Genomic DNA, 22,339 nt, shown 5'->3' with positions numbered 1-22,339 from the left:
CAGCCCCATGGGTGCTGTCCGTAGCTCTCTGGGCTGCCTGCCTCCGTCTGTCTGCTCTGCCCCGGCTGCGAGTCCCCCATGTCTGCCCTACGTCTGAGGCCCCTCACGCCTGGCACAGGGCGCGCGGCACACCTGGTGTGTGCGCTGACTGGATCAGCTCAGCAATTAAACCCTCAGGGAAACCTTTCCACAACGCAAGAAGAGGCTTCTTTTTAAACAAGGAAAAGTGAACATATGCAGAGTCTGTCTCCCATCAAAATGTCATTTAAATGACAGTAAAGGAAGAAAAAGAGCATAAAGTCACAAGAACAAAAAGAGAGCCAGGAGGACATAAAATTTGACGAGAGGCGCGCAGGACATTTGGGAAGCCTGGAGGTGGGTGGACAGTATGCGACTTTGCACACCCGAGACAGCTGAGAGCGAATTGCCTGTTACTGAAACAAGACCCCAGGAGGGCTCTAGAACCCAGGGAGGGGGGTTGGGTGGGACTGGAAACGAGAGAACTGGATAAAGGTTTCCAGGAAAGTGACCTGGATTCAAGCCTTGCTAATGGCCCACCCTCCCTGCTCCTGGCCTGTGTCTGCCTCTCCGAGACCCCAGACGGCCCGGCCCAGGTTTCTGTGCCCCATGGAGATTCGGGAAGTAAGACAGATGGCTGTGAAATCACCAGAACCTGGTCAATCCGTGCAGTAGAAGCCAGACCCCTGTCCCCAGGCCTGGCCGCATCCCCCGTCAGCCACGTGGGCTTGCTGTGGTAGTGATGGTCCGCCCCTTGGTACCCCTGACGGCAACCAGGCCGGGGGCAGCCGCGTGGAGGTAAGGAAGCCTGGAGCGCCAGGGCCGCCCCATGCTGCAACGCGCTGCCCCTGAGCACTCCTTGGGCCCTGAGGCAGAGCTGGTTGCAGGTTGTGCTTTTCCTGCCCTGAAGATGGCTTATCGAGGGGTGTTAGACACAGGACCACTCACCGTGTGCCTCTGGCACACAGCTAATCACCAAAGCGTTTCAGTAGCCCGGGCTGCGGCTGCAGAGCGCTAAGGAGATCACGGAAGCGTGCAGACCATTAATGCTCCTGCAGAGTTTCAGAGAGGTGAGGGTTTGCTGAGATGGGCTGTGATGTGGCATTCTCTCTGCCTCGACCTGGCTGTGGCCCTCGGACCCTGTCCCTCGTGGTCCCCCCAAGGCAGAACCCAGGCCTGTGAGAGCTAGGCACCACTCCAGCAGCTTGGGTTGGCAGCAGCCCTTTTCAAGCATCATCTCATGTAAGACAAGATGGGCAGTGTGGGACTGGCGAAAGAAAGAACACTTGGCGGGTCCTTCAGAGCTGGAAGGCTCAGAGCGGGGGACTAACTCTCCCCAGTGCCCCGCTGGCATGCAATCCTGGTTTCACTGCTTCCCAGGCCCAGGAAGGCTCAGAGAACGGGGAGTGGAGAACACCCATCTGGGCTGTGTCCCACAGGGAAGCTGGGGTGGGCTCTGGCCTGACAAGCAGACCCTGGCTCCTGGTGTCTAGTGTGTGTGTGTGGGGTCTCTGTGTGCCCCATGGGACCTGCGCGGATGGTGTTTCTGGGGAGAAGAAAACAGGACTCCTAGGTGTTAGCAGGGGATCACGGGAGCCTTCTCTCAGCACCGTCTCCATCCTTCCAGCTGCACAGGTCAGAAGTCAGGGCAGCCTCCTGCCCCTCTCTTCTCTTATATCCCATATCAGCAAATATGTCCAGATTTGGGCCTCTCCTCCCACCTCCGCGGTTCACCCTGGTCCAAGTGTCCGGCCACTCTGGCCTGGGTGACCACCATGGCCGCCCACCTGGTCTTGTGTTCACTGCTTCCCCTGCTGTCTACACCCAGCACAGCAGCCAGCGTGAACCCGTTATACCTACGGCTTATAGGGTCCTTCCTCTGCTCAAACCGATGGCCCCCATCACCTCCAGAGTGAATGCCAGCATCCTCAAACACGTGTTTCTAGCCTGGTTGGACCTTATCGCTGCCCACCCGCCCCACCCGACCCCAGGCCTCTGCCCCTGTGTCCCTCAGCCGGATGTCCCCGCTCTTGCCTATGGTTCCTTCAGGTGTCATGTGACACAGGGCTTCCTCTGCCCTCGGATCTGCCAGCCTGTCCGCCCCCGCCTGCCCTGTTGCCCCCTTACTTGTTTTCTCCGCCGCACCTGTCGGTAGCTGGCCTGGCTACCAACCAGTTGCTTGGTTGGTTGGTTGCTTGCTGGCGTGTCTGCGTCTCCCCCACTGGGACGTGAACAAGGATCTCGTTTGCTTCGTCAGTACTGGGTCCTCGTGCTTGCCCCTGGGCGTGCCCACAGCGGCGCAGCCCAGCCGGGCATCACTGTGGGCAGCTGGCAGGCTGCCCCGTGCCAGGCCACCCCACCGAGGCTGCAGCGTGTGCAGTGTGGCCGCGGACGTGTGGCCGCAGATGTGTACCCGCAAGGCCGCCTAGCTCCTCGCCGCCACCCCGCTGCTGTTCCTGATTCAGGCTCTGGCTCCGGTTCCTCAGCGGAGCTCCGCCAGCTCTCTTCCCTCAGTGTCCTCTCCTGTAAGGCGAGGATGAGAACCCACTCCTCAGTCACAGCCACGCTGATACACAGACCTCCAAAGTGGATGGGGCCGCTGGACCAGTGTTCCTACCTCCCCAAGTGCCACTGCCCTGTGGGGTTTCTCTTTGGATTCTGGGTGAACATTTCCCTGAACCCTGGGCTGCTTAACACTCGGGTTTGTAAGTACCCCTGACATCCACGCATGAATGCAGCGGAGGCGGGTGGAACGTGCAGAATCAATTTCCGACAGGCTCAGAGCTGACCTTATGTCACCTTCCCGGCTCATTGTGGCAGGGAAGTGACAGGGAGAGGGGCAGCCATCTCCATCGTGTGCCCTGTGAGCCTGGCTGGCTTCTCTGCTTGCCATCTTGGTCCGACCTGCAGAGGACCAGGGACAAGCCAGTGCTGGGGACTTCTCCTCACCCCTTTGGCCTGCTGGGGAGCTGGGATCCAGGCCGAGCTGCCTTCCTGGGGGTGGGCCGCCTTCCTTGCGCTGCTCACTGTGGAGAGCCGGAGCCACAGCACTTCCTCTTGGGCTCCTGGGGCATGCAGAGGCCTGGCCTCCCTAGGGCGGTCTCCTTCCCACCCTCAGCTGTCCTGTCTCAGGGAGGCGGGAGCAGGAGTGAGGCGCTCCGAGGCCTGGGCTTCTGCTGACTTCGCCCGGCAGGATGGATCCAGAGTGCCTGCAGAATTGGTAACTGCCTGAGAAGGACCAGAGGCCCCAAGTTCCTGTCAGCCTGCAGGAGTGCCCACAAGGAGCTCTCCGTACAGCTGCTCTTTAAAATGCTGCCCTGTACCTTCCACACCAATGGTGGGATGCTCCAGACCAGGCCAAGCCTCTGTGGCCAGGCGGCATTCTCTGAGGGGGCTGGCCACCTCCTTTGCCCACATTGGGAGAGACCTCCATTCTGTCTGCAGGACACGTGAGGCTCTGGTCTCTGAGCTTGAGGGTCTGAGCTCCGTATAGGTTATTCTGGGATCACACGGCTGTGCTAAGAATGGCCTTTTGACTCCTTTGTCCAGAACAAGAGGTTCTTGATGGGAATGCAGCTGGGAGTGGAGATTCCTGCATGGGGCACAGATGCAGACACTTCCTGTGTTACCTCATTAAATGTCTGTCTGTTGTCAGCCCCAAGGCCCATGGGCTCTGCTCCTTAGAGCCTTGTGACACCCAGGAGTATCTTCCAAACATTCAGGACATCACAGACATGTTTCAGAAAGACTAGAGAGGTGCTAAAAGGGGCAGGTCCAGGCTCGGGAGCCCTGAGCAGCCAAGAGAAGCAGGAAGGTGGGAAGGGCATGTAACTGGCTCCAGACCAGGCTATGTTGGGGCTGAGCTCATAGGGTGCCTTCCCATAGCCTTGCAGCTGGCCACTCTGGTCCTGCCTCTCCTCCTGGGCCCTGGATGAGCCCACGGTCAGTGAAGGAGACAGGAAAACAGGTGGGCAGGTGCTGTGCTGTGTGATGGAGGCTGTGATGGCAGGTATAGAGTGGAGAGGTACAGGAGGACAGAGGAGTGGGGCCCGGCCCAGTCTCAGGGCATCCCAGAGAGGAAGGGCAAGGAGGCTTCCCTGAGGCGTTGACGGCTGAGGGTGAGCTGGAGCATGAGCACGGGCTAGCCAGTCTAGAGCAGCAGGCGGCAGTGGTGCAGGAGCCCAGGCAGAGGGAGGGCGGGAGCAAAGCTCCGAAATGGACTCAGTGTGTGTGTGTCAGCAATACTGGGCACGAGGGAGGATGGAATGGAGCTGGGGAGGTGGGAGACATCACATGGGGGCTGGGTTAGGGTGTTAATGAGTTTGGACTTTATCCTGCAGACGGAAGGGGGCCATTGTAGGGTTTCAAGTCTGAGAGTGATAAGGTCAGCTTTGGATTTGACATGATGGAAGAGTGTGGATGGGGACAGGGGTGGCTGGAGGCACAGAAACTAAGAAGGAGGTGGTGGCGGCATCTCAGTCAGCTAGGATGTGGTCCTGATTGGACACAGGGGACAAGCCACAGAGGAGCCCTTTGAAGCAGCTATGGGAGTAGAAGACACTAGAAGTGCCCCAGCTGAGCCCCGTGGGGGAGTCTTGCCTTGGAGGGGCCCAGGGTGGCTGGGTGGCATGACCAGAGCTCTGGGGCTGCCAGCTTGAAGCATTCCTGTGCTGCAAGCCTGGCAGGCAAGTGCTCAAATATTTATTACAAACAGAAATTGATGTTGGAGAACTAAATTCTCAAAAAGGAAATTGAAAGGAAAGGGAGGGTGGGACCTCTGAATCCCAATTTGCTGTGCCCGGCCTCTGCATATTTCATTAACTCCTCAGAGTGCTGAGGGACCAGATGTTCAGCATGCACGGCGGTCCGGCTATTCACACTCTGATGCTCCTCCCGGCAGCAGCTCATTATTCTGGGGCTGCATGAGGAAGGTTAGATGTAAAGATGCCTGAAAAAGGGAAGAGTGAATGAAATTGTGATGGATCGGGGGGACTTGTGTTAAGCTGCTGAAGGGATAATAGATATGAGAAGCGAGTTGAGAATAGACATGAACATCAGCCAAAGGTAATGGGGGGTTTGGAAAGAGCATTGACTAGGAATCAGCTAGATCTTCATCCTTTTACCAGCTCTGAGAACTTGAGAAAATGTCTTAATGTTTCTTCTGGATTCTGTGAAGTACAAATAATATGATCTACAACCATCCTCACCATCTTTATCACCATCACTACCATCGTCATCATCACCATCACCACCACCCTAATCACCATCATCACTACCATCAACATCACGACCATCATCATCACCCCGTCACCACAATCATCATCACCATAATCACCACCATCACTTCATCATCACCATCACCATCGTCATTATCACCATGATCATCATCACTATGATTATCGCCATCACCATGATCCTTATTATCATTTTCGTCATGGTGGCCACTTACTGTGTGCCCCATACGTGAACTGATCTATTTCTCAAAACAATTGTATTGTTATAGACTGTTGTCTATATGTCCCATGGCACAGTTGAGGAAACTGAGGCATAATAAATTAGGGTCAAGTTGACCAAGAGCCAGTAAGTGGCAGTAAGTGGCCCTGCCTGACAGCACAGGTGACTCCTGGGTTGAGTGTCTCCGTAAGCACCGAATACAGTGATGTTTGTACATTGCTGGCACAAAGCAGCTCTCGTCACATGGAACTTCATGTTGCGTGTGTCTTCTTCAGGGTGGTGTGAGTTGGGTGGAGCTCTGTTAAGCATAAACAAGTCCAAAAACATTCTGGGGACCCTCCTATGTGCTGGGCAGTGTGCTGGGAAACACCGGGCCATGCAGCCCTTGAGACAATCCCCAAGAAGCATGTCTCCATGTCTGCAGCCTGGCCAAGGGGCTGCTTAACCTGCATGAGGGGCAGCACTGGAGATGGCTGGAGCCTCCCTCTGCCTGCTGCCCAGTGAGCCCCTGCCAGAGCTGCTATGTCCCCTCCCAAAGACAAAGGTGGGGAGAGAAGAGCTTAGTCAGCGACTGAGTGGTGCCAGCAGAGCCAAAGGCTTGGTGGCTCCCTCTCGGGCGCCAAGATAGGTGCTTGGCGGGGTACCTAGGCCCTGGGTGGGTCAGCAGAAATGGCTTGAATTGGAGAAGTGGCCTTTGACGCTGTGAGAGCAACTGGTTAATGAATGTGAATGCACTTAGATTACTTTAATAGAGCACACCCTACAGAATGCATTTAAAGGGAAGAAGGGAGGAAGGGGCGGCTGTTCTTCTAGCCAGCCGGGAAGGTTATTGCACGCGCTGCCAGCCACGGCAGACATGTAGGCCTCATCTACTCTGCTTTAGGCAAAGGGGCAAACAGGCAGAAGAGGGAGACTTTTTTCTTATTTGGTTAGTCTTATCTACCTCATAAAAGGGTCTACATTTATTTTCAAAACCCTAGTCAGAGTCCCACCCAAAGATCAACCTCCTGTTAATATTTTGTAAATGTATCCTTCCAGTCTTCTTTTCCTCGTAATTTTTTTATTAAAAAAAGAAAGAGAACAAAAGGAAGCAATTTGGGGTTACGAAGAGTTTGGGGGACCCTGAGGGTGGTGTGTGTTGTGGAAACAGGTCGTTTTGTGGTCAGATAGATGCGGGTTAAAGCCGGCCTTGCCTGTGACTTTGACAGGGACTGGCCCCTGTGCTTGTCTCCTTGTCTTCAAAGAGAGGTCAGAGTGTCTACCTGTCGGGGTCCATGTGAGGTTGAGTGAGATGAGCCGTAGGGAGCACCTGGCAGGTGCCTCAACAGGCAGCCCCTCCTCAGCTGCACGAGGCCTGCGTGCCCTGGGCCACACAGAAGGACGTGCCTGGTGCCGGATGAGGGCGCCTGGGATCAGTCATTATCCCAGCATGGATGGAGGTACCACAGTGCACACGCATGCTTATGCGGATGTGCGCACACGTGCATCCACACAGATAAACACTGGAGCCGGAGACAGCGCTCAGGAGGACCAGAGGACCCACTAACCTGGTCAGGAAGCATTCGAAAGGCGACGAGTGTTTCAGAGCTAGTACGATGCGTGCGAATCCTCTGTTGGCTGCGTGAGCTGGCTCTGCCACGGCATCCAGACCCTTCCATCTGGTGCACTTCCTTGCGAGGCTTTTTGGGGAGCAGAAGTCCCACACCATCACAGGTCCCGGGCCGAGCAGAGGCTGTACCACAGCCAGACCTGGAGACACTTTGCTGCTACCAGGTGTGTCGGCTGTGACAGCTGCTCTCCTCTCAGCCACTGCCATCAACCTTGCTAAGCACCATCAGCTGCAAAGGCCCTGCGAGGCCTGAGACAGCTCTTGTGAGCAAGGGATCATGTCTGTGGGACCAGCTGCAAGCCCTTGCCCTGAGGGACACCTGGAATGAAATGGTACCTGTGTCTGGGGCAGACAAAAGAGAGTGTTTCGGGCACAGTGTTCACAGCTCCTAGGGACCCAGGTGTTGGGCTTGGAGACTTGGAGAGAAGACATTAGGCTGAGCAAGCTCCAAGCACGTCCTTGTCTGTCTGGGATGGAGGCGAGGCCAGCGCTCTCTGCCCCGGGGCTGGGAGGTGTATCCGCCTGTGCTGTGTTCATTCACTCGATGTGCTCCCTGGGGGCGCTGCACAGGGGAGGGTAGAGGGTGACAGGTGGCTGCCAGCTCCCTGCCACTCTGCAGGAGGGAGGCCTACATTTCCTGGCCTTGGATCCGGACTGGCTGGTGACTGCCTCGACCAACAGAGAGTGGAGACAGGAAAGTTCAGCCATGCGGTGAGCTTGGACTGCATTCGTACAGACAGGGGACAGTCGGTCTGGTCCCAGAGCTCTCCGCGCAAAAGGCACGCTCTTCCCACCAGCCGCGCTCCAGGGCAGCGTGGAAGGGTTGCACCTAACGTTGTCTAGCCTGGAACGTTCTGTGGTTCCAACGCTGCCGCCCATTTCCCAAGCCAAGACGCCGAGGTCCGGGAAGGGAGGTGACTTCTCTCTTGTCCACCCCAGAGCCGACGTTGCATAAAGCAATTCTTCCAGGGCTGGCCCCATGGTACAGCGGTTAAGTGCACACATTCTGCTTTGTGGCCCGGGGTTTGCTGGTTCGGATCTCGGGTGTGGACATGGCACCGCTTGACACGCCATGCTGTGGTAGGCTTCCCACATATAAAGTAGAGGAAGATGGGCATGGATGTTAGCTCAGGGCCAGTCTTCCTCAGCAAAAAGAGGAGGATTGGCAGCAGTTAGCTCAGGGCTAATCTTCCTCAAAAAAAAAAAAAGCAATTCTTCCTTCTACCCTATGCAGCAGAAGTGTGGAAAATGGGGATTTAAAAATTTAAGAAATAACATAACCTGGACAGATGGATTTAAAAGGTGAGCTGTGAAAGCGTGGGTGGTGTGCATGTCGTAGGGAGGCGGGCTGCTGACAAGAGGTGGTGGGAAGGTGTGGGTGGTCTAATGCCACTCGCCTGCTTTTCTGAAGAGCCACGTCCTGGGGGTGTGGCAGTCCTGGCTGCAATTTCGGAATTTCTCTGGTGTGAATGTGTGCCTGTGTGTGTGAGTGCCTGTGTGAGTGTTGTGTGTGAGTGCCTGTGTGAGTGTGCACGAGTGTGAGTGCCTGTGTGAGTATGTGCCTGTGTAAATGTCTGTGTGAGTGTGCGCCTGTGTGAGTGTGCGTGAGTGTGCCTGTGTGAGTGCTGTGTGTGAGTGCCTGTGTGAGTGTGCACAAGTGTGAGTGCCTGTGTGAGTACATACCTGTGTAAATGTCTGTGTGAGTCAGTGCCTGTGTAAATGTCTGTGTGAGTGTGCACCTGTGTGAGTGTGCGCCTGTGTGAGTGTGCATGAGTACCTGTGTGAGTGCATGCCTGTGTAAATGAGTGTGCACCTGTGTGAGTGTGAGTGCCTGTGTGAGTGTGTGCCTGCGTGTTGAGTGCCTGTGTGTGCCTGTGTGTGCGCGCCTGTGAGTGTGAGTGCCTGCGTGAGTGTGCACCTGTGTGTTTCCCTGTGTGAGTGTCTGCCTGTGTGAGTGCCTGTGTGAGTGTGCGAGGGGACGCCGGGTGCTCGGGGAGCCAGCCCACAGGCCTGCCTGTTTTCTTGGTGCAGGCAGTCTGTTCACTCGCTGGCTCGGGGACAGATCTTGAGCTTGGCCACGAGGCTGCGGCCCTTGAGGTGGAAGACAGTTCCCCATCCCAGAAAGACCCTTGGAGGAGGGGAGCAGCCTGTGCCGCAGGTCCGAGCACCTCCCCCAGAGCCAGCTGCAACACTGGGGGGCCCAGTGCAAAATGAGAAATCAAGACCCCGCGTTCAAAAACTATTAAGAATTTCAAGGGGCCGGCCCCGTGGCCGAGTGGTTAGGCTCGTGCGCTCTGTTGCTGCGGCCCAGGGTTTCGCCGGTTCAAGTCCTGGATGGGGACGTGGCATTGCTCATCAGGCCACACTGAGGCGGCGTCCCACATGCTACAACTAGAAGGACCCACAACTAAAAATGCACAACTATGTACCGGGGGACTTTGGGAGAAAAAGGAAAAAAAAAAAAAGAATTTCAAGATGGTGACAGCAGAGTGTTGAGCCAAGCAGAGGCCCTCTGAACAGGGGCCCTGTGTGACTGCACTGCACAGGTCTCACGCCCAACACATTTGCCTGACCGTGGCCCTGGCCCCATCCTCCTGTCCACATCTGGTGTGAAGAGCAACCAGCCTGCACGTCCCAGGTCCTTGGGCTATGTGCCCTGTCACTGGCCCCAGGGACCCTAGGTGGCAGAGTTCTGCTGAGTTTCAGAGGAATGTCACTGCTCCACGTCGACTCGGGAGTGAAGCCTGGTGCACGGATTTCAGAGGCGACCTTTCAGGAGGGCTGCTGACCAGGAGTGATTCTGGGGGATGTAGGCGGTCCCCGGAGAGGGGCAGTAGGAGGGAACAGGAAGGGACAACCAGCTGGGGTATACGTGGCACTTCTCCCAGCCTCACTGAGCCTCAGTGTCCAGGCCTGGAAGAGGCCACAGGCCACAGGCCACAGCCTCATCCCCACCTCAGGACGCCTGAGACCCCTGACATTTGGGAGTGCATCACAGCTGGCTGCCGCCCAGCTTGGCACTCAGCGCTGGGCAACACCCAGCCTCCTCTTCCTCCCCGGACAAGGGATGCTGCGGTAGAGGCATCAGGAGGCCAGGCAGACTAAGAAAGAGCAGAAAGGAATGGGTTTTGAGGGTATCAGGATGCCTAGAACAGGACTGTGGCTGCATGTCAGGTAGGACGAGAGGCGGGCACGATGCCCTCTTCCCTCTCTCCTCCTCTTCCTGCTCCCTGCTTTTCCTCCCCTGGCCCACATGAAAGGACACGTGGAGGCAGTCCCCGAGCTCCCTCTCACGGCCCACACACCCCAGAGGCGGGCCCAGCTCCAAGGCCCAAACCCAGCAAACGGATGGGGTTGCAGGGAGTGGGGGCTGGGTCGATTCTCCGAGGGAGCCCTCCTACCCTCCCTTCCTCTGCCCTGCTCAGTTATAAGGCGCTGAAAAATATGCCTTGTTTGGGTCTGCCTTCCTAACTTCTGCTAGGAAATCTGGAAGATGTGGAAAGGTCTAAAGGAAATGTAGAAATCCCCCGTGATCCTCCCACCCAGAGGTAACTCTCCCACAGCCCGTGAGGGTCCTCCTCACTCCTTCACGAGTCCCTCCCCTGGGAGCAGGGCTGCTAGTCCCCCGGAGCAGAGCAAAGGACTCACAGGTGCCTCGGGAGGGTTGATCTGGCAGCCTGGGGCCCTGTGTGCAGAGTGAGCGCAGGCACCACCCTCTCCTGCATCGACAGGCAGCCAGCACTGTGCCATGGCTCTGCCACCAGCTGCGAGCACCTGGACAGCTTGCCTACCCACCCTGTGCCTCAGTTTCTTCCTCTGAAACGAGGTGATAACAGTCCTTATCCCACAAGCTTGTCTTCGGGCCTGCTGACACTGAGCCTGGCTCAGAGCAGACACTGTGGGAGCGTGGTGCTTGCGTGACTGTGCTGGGAGTCCCTGTTCCCCACCCTCCAGCTGCTTTGCATGTGTGCACAGCTGCCCCCTCTCCGGGAACAGGAACGGCCGTGCCTCTGGCCCGGGGAGCGGCCCGCAACCAAAGACTGCGTGCCCAGGGGAGCCCCACCCTTCGAGCGGTCCCCGAGTGCAAGTCCCCGAGGTGGCTCTTCCCAGGGGGAAGCTGCCTGGCCGGCTCACAGAGGCTCCTGAGGAGGCACCCTCAGGACTTCTCGGCCCCCACCTGAGCCCCAGGCTCTGCTCCTGGGAAGCCAACCCAAGACAGGCGGATACCTTCCTGTGGCTGCTGTCACGAACCACCACACGCTGGAAACAAAGCAACACAGAGGTCGTAGCCACGGCCCTGGGGCCAGAAGCCTGAAGTCAGTTTCATTGGGTGTTGGGGACGGGGTCGCGAGGGTTGCGTCCCTCCTGGAGGCTCTGGGGAGAATCCCTGGCCTTGCCTTTTCCAGCATCTAGGGGCCACCACGTGCCTGAGCGTGTGGCCTTTCCTCTGTCTTCACAGCGTGTCACTCCAGCCTCTGCTTCCGTCACCAAGGCTCCGTCCCTCTGACCCTTTCTGTGTCCCACTGACAAGGACCTGTGGCTACATCGGGCCACCTCTATAATCTGAATAATCTCCCCACCTCAAGATCCTTAATCTATCACTTCTGCACTGTCCCTTTTGCCATGGAAGTGTTGTCCTCAGGTTCTGGGGATAAGGACGTGGGCATCTTTGGGGTCCACCATGCAGCCTCCCACAATGGTGGTTATTGTCAAAATGCTCCTTCCCAGGCTGGGACAGCCAGGCCCCCTTCCCGACTTCATGGTTGGGCATGGCAGGGGCAGGGGGGCGCAGGGCAATACCTTGACGCAGGAGTCCAGCCAGAGGGCAGGGCTGACCCCATCCTCCTCCTCCTCCTCCATACCAAATGCCAAATTGAACCCTGTCCCTCTCTGCTCCCGCCCTCCTGTGGCTCTCATCTCTCTCAGAAGTGCCCTGGGGCTTGGGCTCAGGCCTGCTTTTGCCCCACTGACCACTAGTAGTTTCCTGAACATTTCCAGCCCACTCCTGCCCAGGGCCTTTGCACACGCTGCTCCCCTGCCAGAGACACCCATCCCTGGACATCCTGCACTTCTTTCAAGTTCTGCTCAAGTTCAGGTGGTCCAGGGGTCCTCCCCGACCGGCCTCTCCGAACTAACCCCTCCCCCACTTTTACTCTGCTTTGTTTTTCTTCTTGACATTTCAGTGCAGCAGACATACACTTATGTGGTTATTTGTTTTGCTTCTGTCACCCCAGGAGAATATGAATTGCTGAGGACAGGGACTTTGTATCCCCAGTACCTAAAACAGTTCAAGTCTTGGTAAGTATCAAATGAATGAATGTCACACACTTTAGGGAAAAACTCTTAAAGCATGAGGTCCAGGGGCTGGCCCAGTGGCTCAGTGGTTAAGTTTGCATGCTCCGCTTTGGCGGCCTGAGGTTCGCAGGTTCAGATCCCAGGTGTGGACATGGCACCGCTTGGCAAGCCATGCTGTGGCAGGTGTCCCATATATAAAGTAGAGGAAGATGGGCATGGATGTTAGCTCAGGGCCAGTCTTCCTCAGCAAAAAAGAGGAGGATTGGCAGCAGATGTTAGGTTAGCTCAGGGCTAATCTTCCTCAAGAAAAAAAAATTAAAACAAAACAAAACATGAGGTCCAACATCAGAGAGCTGGAAAAGAAGGTTCTGGATTGGGATTCCTGATTCAAGTCGCTGGGCTGCCTTCCTCCTCCTTCAAGCTCACCGTTCACTGGGGAAGGTGCCACATGGCCCCTCTCGGAGTTGACGGAGCTGCTGGGGCAGGAGGGCTGTGGCCGCCCACGAGGAAGAAGGAGCGGCTGTTTCTAAGGCGGGGCGGCCTCAGCACCGACGGGGCATGGCTCCCGGGCGCTGGAAGCTGCTTAACGATGCTGGGACCTGAAGGAAAAAAGATGCTCTGTAAATACGCTCTCTCAGATTTAAAATTAAATTCTACATTTTCCTGAGCTCATGGGAATTGACACTGCCATTAGCCTGTAATTTGTTTCTCAAAATTCTTCTATTTTAAGAAATTAAGCAGGAGGAGAAAAGGGTGAAAAACAAAAGGGAGCAGGAGGGACTAGGAGGAAATGAGGACACCCCAAAGGCAGACAGAATGGGGGGCGGGACGGCCATGTGGGGAGGAGCAGGGGGAGGAGCCAGGAGCCGGGAGGCTAGAGGCCCGCAGCCGCGCCCTGCGCGGCCCTTCGCGGGGTTCCTGCTGAGCGCCTCTGCCCGCCAGCGCCGCGTGGGGCCCCGGTCAGGCCGGGTCCCAAGTCCCAGGCTCCCGCTGCGCCCCCCCCCCCCCCCCCCCGCTCAGAGTGATCCGCCCCACCGGACGGCACCGCGGGTCCAGCAGAGCTCCGCCCGAACCAAGCGAGGAGCGCTGGAGCGCTGCGTCTCCGCCTCCCCAGCCTCGGGGCCAGGGGCAGGTTCGCTGGAGGGGCTTTCCGGCCCCCCCGTGAGCACGCACCCCACAGCTCTCAAAGGGATGGAGGGGCTGGGGTCAGGCTTTCCTGCTGGGTACGGACGCCCCCAGATGTGAGAAGCTGCCGGTCCCTGACAGCTTCTGTATTTTGGACTGGAAACTAATCCACTAATTTCAATTAACCTTAGGATCATTTCCATGGCAACGACTCGTCAGTCAGTCGTCGCTGGTACTTCCTGATGGATGGTGATGCAGACCCGCTGCCCAAAGGGGGCAGGGATGAGCCGGGGGTACATTTGAGTTCAGAGCTCTCTAGGCCGAGAAGAGCGAGCGGGGGACGTGCTCCTGCTTGTCTGAGGGCGGCGAGGAATCCGCAGTGGCGTGAAGGCTGAGGGCAGAAGAGCGGGGCACGTGCTCAGAGGCCCTGGGCAGGCCGGGCAGACGGGTAGGGCCTTGTCGGCAACTGTGGGGACCTTGCGGTTACTCTGAGACGGCCGCCGGGCGGCCTGGAGCGCGGAGGCCCTGGTCTGACCTACCCTGTAGGAGGATCCTTCTGGGCCCCGCCTTGTGGGGAGACTGTCGGGGGGCGGGTGGGGTGGAAGCCCGGAAATGCACCGGGAGATGAAGGAGGGCGTGAACCCACATGGGGGCAGGGCAGGTTCCGAGAAGTGGGTGGATCCGGGCGCGCAGCATTTGAAGGGCAGAGCCGTGGGATTTGTTGATGGAGCGGGTGAGGAGTGGGAGCGGGCGGGGGTGGAGGCTGACTCCCAGGTCTGTTGGAGGAGAGCTGTGGGGGGAGCAGGTCCGGGAGGAGATGGGTGTGGATGACAAGGGCATGCGGTCACACTCCGCGTAACGACGTTTCGCTCAACGACAGACCGCATATATGACGGGGGTCCCATGAGATTAGTAGCGTATAGCCTGGGTGTGTAGCGGGCTATACCATCTAGGCTTGTGTAAGTGCACACTGTGATGTTCCCACAACGACAAAATCACCTAACCACGCTTTTCTCAAAACATATGCCTGTTGTTCAGGGACGTGTGATTGGATGATGGCGAAGATGGTAGGTTCCTGCGGTGTCCAGGCTGGGCTGTCACGTGGATGAGGTGGTGGCGTTACTAGTCATGCCTGTCCGAGCTGCTGTGGGTGAGTGTGGAGAGAGAAGGGACGTGCTGTGCTAGCACTAGGGGACCACACTGAGCCACCCTTGTTTTGGTTCTCATGATAGGCGATGTGGCCACCCCCCGCCTCTTCACTGAGCAGCTCTAAGCCGCACCTGCCCAGGATTCAGGATGCTCACTGCTCTAGGACCTGCCCCACGTGGAGTCGCATCACTCTCTTCGGTCTCTCTGTCCAGCCCTCTGCAGCCTCAGGCCATGAGCTGGAGCCTTTGTGGCTGTGCCTTTGCCCATAAACAGGTCCCCTATCCTGCCCTCAGGGAAGCTGGGACAGGCTCTCTCCCAGCCCTCTTTGCCCTGAGTAGGTCGGCCCTGCCTTCACTCATACTGTCGAGACTGGTTGGTGTGGGCTGAAGCTCTTGAGGTGTGGTGCAGAAGTGGGTTCTGACCAGAGAGCAAACGCCAGGCTTGGCCTCCCTTTGACTCTGCCAGTGGGGTGGTGGTGGTGGTGGTGGTGGTGGGGGTAGGGGGGGCCACAGGCAGCAGGTGCGGGGGAGATGGGAGACACAGGCAGGGGGGCGGGGGGCGGGGGGCAGGAGGGTGTTCTCCTGTTCCATGGCTGTGTCAGGACCCTCTGCGGCTCCACCGAGGGAGCAGAGCCTGGAGGCCTGGCAGAGACTCCCCTCGCTCCCTGATGGCTCGGCTCACGCCAGGCTGTAGTTTTTTCCTATTTGCACCATATCTGTCTTCTAAGGTTTTTTTCTTTTAGCTTCTGGTTACTTTTTTATTGTTATTGTTGCGTTGTCATTTTTTAGTTTTTGCATTGTGTCTTTGTTTTACCCCTAGATTTTCCACGACTTGTGTAGATTTCTCAGCACTTCTCGAAAATCCCCCTCATCTATCTGCTCCGAGGCCTCCTTCCCAGCATCCCTGCACCCTTGTCCCGTGGGCCTGGCCTGTCCCTAGCCCGCAGCGCCACTGTCCTCCTCGACGACCTTCACCTTTCCTGCCTGGAACCGTTGTTCTCTGATCCTCTATCTTCATATTTCCTGGTTTTCACTCTCACTTTGCTGGAATCTATTACCAATAACTCCTAAGAAAGTGAGTTTTAGAGTTAAATTTTTGTAATCATTGTATTTCTAAAAACATACTTATTTTGCCTTCACGTTTTCAGATAGTTAGGCTAGGTAAGGAATTGTACGGCTGTACAAGACATTTCTGCCCCACAGGCACCCTCCGCTGCCTTCTGGAATGTTCTGATGTTTCCTGTTACACGTGACTCTGTATGGGTGATGCATTCTTTTGTCCAAAAGAGTCGTATTTTCCTTTGACTTCAGCAAATTTCCCTGTTACATATGGGTAATTTGTCCTCTCTTTGTTCTGTCTGTTGTGCCTCTTTGGGACTTTTGTTGGTCAGCTGTTGGAGTTTCTACATTGATCCTCTATAAGGTTTATCATTATTTTGCTATTGTTTCCTTCTATATCTGGGAATTTTGTAAATATCTTTATTAAATCGTTGATTTTGGCAAAGTGTGTCGTTTTCAGGAGTGTCCTCTTGTTTCTCTGATGCCAGCCTGCTCTGTCACTGCCTTCCTCGTCTGCTCAGATCTCCCTGGAGTACTAATCGGATGTCTTGCTCTCTTTTCAAAGTGATTTGTGGAGATCTGTTTACTGAATTAATCTATTTTGTTTGAGACCACCGCTCCCTCTTGTTCTGGCCTTTGTCCCCCAGGCTTTCTTCGCCAGAGCTGATCCTGGGACCACTCATGTTGGAGAATGAGACACGCATGCTGCCGGAAGCTCGGGTTTTGGGGAACTGCAAGTCTATGGTCAGGCATCCTTTCAGGTGACATTGGCCATTATTCTGGGGCATGCTGGAGCCAGGAGGGCTGTCATGGGGTGCCAACCTGCCGCCTTGGTTCTCAGCAGCGTGTGATACAGCTGGCCACTCCCCAGTCAGTGTCCTCTCAGCTCTCTGTGCACCTCCACGGTCTTCTCTCCTGAGCTCTCTTGTCTTCCTGACCAGAAGTGTTGGAGGCCCTGGGCTGTGTCCTGGTCCTCTTCTCTCCTCCATCTTCGCTCACACTCTCTCCAGGGTCTCATTCGAGCTCGTGGTCTTGAGAAACAAGTACGTGCCAACACCTCCAAAGTGTGTCTGCAGCTGGAACTCTGCTGAGAGCCCCAGGCTCGGCACCTGGCTGCCTCTCCAGTCTCCACCTGGACGTCGAAGGGGCGTCTCAGACGTCTCCTGCCCTCATCGGATCCCTCTCATCTCAGCCAAGGGCAGCCCTCCCTGCAGCTGCCCAGGGCGAGTCTGGGGCTTGTTCTGGACCGTGCTCCCTGTGTCCGTCTCTCTCCTCTCTCTCTCTAGTGTCTCTCTCACTCTCTTCTGTCTCCTCTTGCCCCCTGTGGTGTCTCCAGCCCTTAGAGAAAGGGCCACAGAAGGGGTGCAGGTAATATTTGTTCAGTGAGCGGCTGTTGCATGCTTGCTTTCAGACTGGCACAAGCGCCGGCTGCCACAGCTGTTTTTCCTCGCGGCAAGAACTCCCGTTTCGTGTCAGCTTCAGCGGCGTGCTCCGGGAAAGGCGGGTCCCAGGCTGACGGGGCTTCACGAGTGGTTCGACTCAATCATAATAATCCCGCTTCTCTCTGTCAGGAGCTGGTTCAGCTCGGTGGTGGGTGTGTAACTCAGTTCTGACTGATGAGACCTTGAGGGAAAGTCAGCTGGAGGCTTCTGGGAAAATGGTTGTCTTCCCTCTTCCTTCCTGTTGAGCTCACAGGAAGAAGGCTCTTGCTGCCACTATCTGCCTTTCTTTTTACTGCTTGTTATGTGGGGGTGTAATACAGCCATTTTGGCTCACGAGGAAAAGGCCAGTGGCCCAGAGCCTTGATGTGTTGCAGCTGCAGAATGGGTCTCAGAACCACTCAATTCCACACTTTCTGCCCAAAACACAACAAACGCTATTATCACTGTTCTGTTACTTGTACTGGAATGCACCCTAACTGTACTACCCCTCAGCCCTACGCCAGAGGCAGACCTGGGAGGGGGAAGAGGTCTTAGGGTCTCATAAAATTTACCCTGCGCCCCTGCCAGGGGCTGTTTGAAAGCAGGCCCAGTGCTGGGTGTAGTTGGAAAATGGCAGAGCTGCTTTGCTTTGCCTAAGTAAATGGGAGAAGTGAATTCTTCCCCTGAGGGGGAGGGGGCAGGACAGAGACAGGAGAGACCAGCCTCAGCGTGGGACGGCCCAACCATGGGGACCCGCCTGTCCTCCCAGATTCGAGGAGAAGCCTGCCGCCCAGAGGGCCTGTGCGTGCTGTGGGCCTGTCAGTGTGTGTGTAGACAAGGGGAGGGGCTGAGTGTGGTATTTCAGTCATTACCAGATGATGATCGTGGATAGCTATAAAACTCAGAAATGAGAAAACCCAGAAATGAGAAAAAGAATTCAGCAGGGGGAAGGCAGTCAGCTATTGGGAACCAGGAAACAAAAGTCTCTAGAGTTTCCTAGAAATACCGAGGAGGGCGTTGGATCTTCCCTAGGGCTTGGCATGGGTCAAGCCAGGCTTCTGCAGACTTAAGTACTGGGACAATGGGCTGATGGGGTACACTCTCCTGCCTCTCCTTTGGTTCCACCATGCTGCATTCAGCCAGATCCTGAGTGGCAGGCAGGGTATGGCCCCAGATGTCCACATCTTCCTTCCAGGAGTCTGTGCACGTGTTACTTTACTTGGCAAAAGGATTCTGCAGGTGCGATTAAGTTAAGGACCCTGCCATGGGGAGAGTATCCTGAACTGTCCAGCTGGGCTCAGTCTAACATCATGAGGCCTTCAAATGTGTACCAGGAAGATGGAGAAGGAAGACCAGAGAGAGGTGATGTCAGAAGGTGTGGGCTTGACATTGTTGGTTTGAAGATAGAGGAAGGGAGCCATGAGCCAAGGGATGCGGGCAGCCTCTAGAAGTTTACGGCAAAAAACAACCCAACAAAAACCCTGGAACTTCAGTCTCAGTCCTACAAGCACAAGGAAACAGATTGTCCCCTGGAATTTCCAGTAGGGAACCAGACTTGCTAACACCTCGATTTTAGTGCAGTGAGACCAGACCCATTGGACTTCTGACCTCCAGAACTATAGGGTAATGAATTTGCGTTGCTCTAAGCCACTGACCTTGTGGTGATATGTTGCAGCAGTGTGCAGGAAAGGACTCACTTGCAGGCCTGGCCCTTGCCCAGCTCTGGGGAGAGGACTTCTGAGCCCTTGCACTAGCTGCCTGGTCAGAGGGCCTTTGTCTGTCTGCGGCTTTGGGCCCCACCAGCTTATGCTAACGGTGTCATTTAAGGCTGTCTTAGTCTGCTAGGGCTGCCACAAAACGTGCCACAGACTGGGTGGGATAAACAACAACAATTAATTTTATCACAGTTCTGGACGCTGGAAGTGCAAGATCGAGGTGTCGGCAGGGTTGGTTTCTCCTGAGGCCCCTCTCCTTGGCTTGCAGATGTCCGCCTTCTCACTGTGTCCTCACGTGGCCTTTCCTCCATACTTGTACTTCTCTGGTGCCTTGGTGTGTCCCAGTTTACTCTTTTCTTTTTTTTTTTTTTTTGAGGAAGATTAGCACTGAGCTAACATCCACCGCCAATCCTCCTCTTTTTGCTGAGGAAGACTGGCCCTGAGCTAACATCTGTGCCCATTTTACTCTACTTTATATGTGGGATGCCTGCCACAGCATGGCTTGCCAAGCAGTGCACAGGTCCACGCCCGGGATCTGAACTGGTGAACCCTGGACTGCAGAAGTGGAATGTGCGAACTTAACCCCTGCGCCGCCAGCCCGGCCCCCCAATTTCCTCTCGTTATCAGGACACTGGTCATATTGGATTAGGGCCCAGCCTAGGCCTCATTTTAACTTGATCCCCTTGTTGCATTCCTATCTTCAAACACAGTCACATTCTGAGGGGTCTGGGGTCAGGGCTTCAACATGGGAATTTCGAGGGGACACAGTTGAGCCCATAACAGTGATGAGCCCTGTATTCCTTTGCCTGGGCCCTGGGCAGTGCTGTGTATAGTCTGAACACCGCGGGGCTGGAGACTGACTAGCAAAGCTCAGTACATGGGCTCTCCATGCCTGAGTGACTGGCCCCAGTGAACCCTCTGGACGTCCACACTACACACACGTGACACACATCCTTGTGGGAAGAGCTAACTGCCGTCCGTGTGACTCCACTGGAGGGACACCAGGGAGCATGCACCTGGTGTCCCCTGGACCCGCCCTGGGTGCCTTTTTCCTTCTCTGATTTTCAGCTGTGTCCTTTCACTGTAATAAACCTTAACCGTGAGCATTCGCAGCTTTTCTGAGATCTGTATCTTTTTAGCGAGTCGTCAACCGAGGGAGGGCTTGGGGACCCCAACAGAAGCAGCAAAAGAAAACATACATATTGCAAAGAAAGTCAAACTGTGAGGTGGACCCAGCTGCACTGGGAGCACTGTAATAATTAAAACGCAACCTCCCCGGGGCCCTGGTGTGAGTGAGGGCCCAGGCCTTTGCGGGCATGGGCCAGCGAGGGAGCTGAGGAAGGAGCTGTGGGGTTTCCATCCCGGTGGGAAGCCCTGCCACACCTCTAGGGCCAGCTAAGTTCCTGCTCTATCTTTTTCTTTTAAGGAAATGTGTTTTAAAAAGAATCTTAATCTGACTCTGTGAGGAGGGCCTGGTTCCCCTCTTCCTGAGGAGCCTTGAAGCTGAGTGCCAGTTTCTTGGTGGCTGCAGGTGTCCTGACAGGACATGACACGGAGGAAGCCACCTGGGAGACACACAGCCCTGCCATGCCTTTCGTGACCTCTGGCCCTGCCTGCTCTGGGTCTTTTGCTCTCCAGGCCTTTTCTTTCCTTCCTTCTTTTAATCGGCTGGTGTGGCCCCTTTGCTCTGGTGTTCCGGGAACTGTAGCTCTGGCTCATTCTGATTGCAGAGGTTCCTGTGTTTTCCATGTGTCATGTAGCCTGGACATCAAATCAATTAAGTCAGAGCGACCGCCGCACCAAGTCCCCGGACGACAGCAGGAGTCAGGGGGTAGCCCTGCAACAGCTGCGCCGGGGCAGAGGGCCTGCAGCTCCCAGAGAGGAGGTGGCCATGTGGCACAGCCCTCAAGGGAGCGCTGCCTTCCTGGCCCCACTGGCAATAGGGCAGGGGCTCAGGGATGGGGGAGGACGGTGTGGACGTAGCGTAGGGGCCCCCAGGCAGAAGGGTCATGGATCCAGTGTGTGGGGATGAGCTGCTCTCTAGGACACATGGCCTGGCCGACTGCGTGCTCAGCAGCTCTCTCTGGAGATGGAGGGGTTGCCCATGCTCTCCTCTGTGGTCCCTCCGCGGCCGGCCCGGAGGCTGGGCCAACGCTGCATCCTGCAGATCCCTGCCCCCGAGGCCGCACCTCCTGGGCTGCCGTTCCCTCCTGTCCCCCAACTCCTTGGGTTCCCAGGAACAGAAGGGGACTAGCGCGCCCTGAGTGCCCGTCAGGCTCTGAAGGGTGACATGGTGGAAATGCCTCTTCCAATCTCCTCGGCAAGGGGCTGCCATCGCCCTTTACTGAAGAGCTGCTGAGAGAGGGCCAGGGCCACACGCCAGGATGGGCTCGGCTTGCCAGCTCCAAAGGGCCCTCCCGGAAGGTCCTGGTCCTGTCTGAGAGACCCTTGCTGTCCCCTCGGGTCCTGGGAGCCGGGGTAGTCAGGCTGCCATGGAGATGGGTGTCCTTGGAGGGCAAGAGCCGCCTGCCTGGGGCAGACCTGCCCACCGCCGTCCCGGTGCTCTCCTCAGGGGCTTCTTTGGGTTCTGGCACCCCACTTGCACGGCAGAGCCGCCACCCCGGCCTGCGAGTGTGCCTCCTCCTGCTCGGGAGCAGCGGGGCAGTGGCAGCATGGGGGCTTCAGGCCCAGGTCCTGCCCCTGCCCTGGCCCGGCCCCTGCTGCCCTCCCGCGCCTCCACCTCCCTTCCCCACGACCGCCCTTCTCTTCCACCCAGTCACCATCTTTAGACAACCGGCCGTGTGGATCCCAGGCAGAAATCCGAGTGCGCCACTCTCTCGGGGCACCTCTGGCCCTTCCCCATTCTTCCTCAGTGGCAGACCTTCCAGGCCTGGGTCCCTGGCTGTTCTCATGTGAGTGGCATCTCTCAGCTCTGAACCTGCATGGGCTGCCCCCAAACCTGGTGGCGTATGACCCCATCAATTATGCTCACAGTTCCGAGGGTCAGGAGTTCAGACAGGACACTGCGGATGGCCTGTCTCTGAAGACTTGAAGGCCGGCTCTGAAGTCATCTGGAGGCTGGCTGCTCACCTGCTGGGCAGAGGGTGCAGGCTGTGGGCTGGGACCTCAGCTGGGGCCGGGGTCACGACCTCTGGGTGGTTCTGCATGTGCCTAGTCTGGGCTCCGGCACAGCAAGGCGGTTGGGTTCCGACTAAACCAGTGGAAGAGGTTTTGCCTTTAGTGATCTAGCCTTGGAAGTCACAAAGTGTCACTTCCCTGTAGTCAGAGACCTTATCAGATTCCAGGCAAGAGAAGGGTGGACTCCACTTTCTCAATGGAGGAAGGCCAGACACCCTCGCGGAGAGCAGGACCTGGGACAAGCGAGATTGCAGCGGCATCACTAAAGAATGTGATCTGCTGCATTACCTGAGGAGGAAATGAGTTTGTCCCTTCCTTCACTCATTTGTTTACCCAGTGATGCATTCATTCAACCAC

At 56.5% G+C, this 22,339-nt stretch overlaps 1 long non-coding RNA gene across 2 annotated transcripts in view; it reads left to right on the top strand.

Moving 5' to 3' along the window:
• Window positions 1-22,339, top strand: part of LOC123285067 (uncharacterized) — a 73,790-nt gene that overhangs the window by 42,585 nt on the left and 8,866 nt on the right. The window contains exons 2-5 of one of the 2 annotated variants that reach the window (XR_011502724.1): window positions 12,316-12,379; window positions 13,693-13,949; window positions 14,540-14,651; window positions 14,734-22,310. This is a non-coding gene — a long non-coding RNA (uncharacterized lncRNA). Of the gene's footprint in view, window positions 1-12,315; window positions 12,380-13,692; window positions 13,950-14,539; window positions 14,652-14,733; window positions 22,311-22,339 lie in introns of those variants that run through there. The other variant, XR_011502725.1, reaches the window with a different exon arrangement.

This window comes from Equus asinus, chromosome 4 (assembly GCF_041296235.1).
Source record: "Equus asinus isolate D_3611 breed Donkey chromosome 4, EquAss-T2T_v2, whole genome shotgun sequence".
Classification (NCBI taxonomy): Eukaryota; Metazoa; Chordata; class Mammalia; order Perissodactyla; family Equidae; genus Equus; species Equus asinus.
Note: the sequence above shows the minus strand (reverse complement) of the source record. Positions and strands in the feature narration are given on the sequence as shown.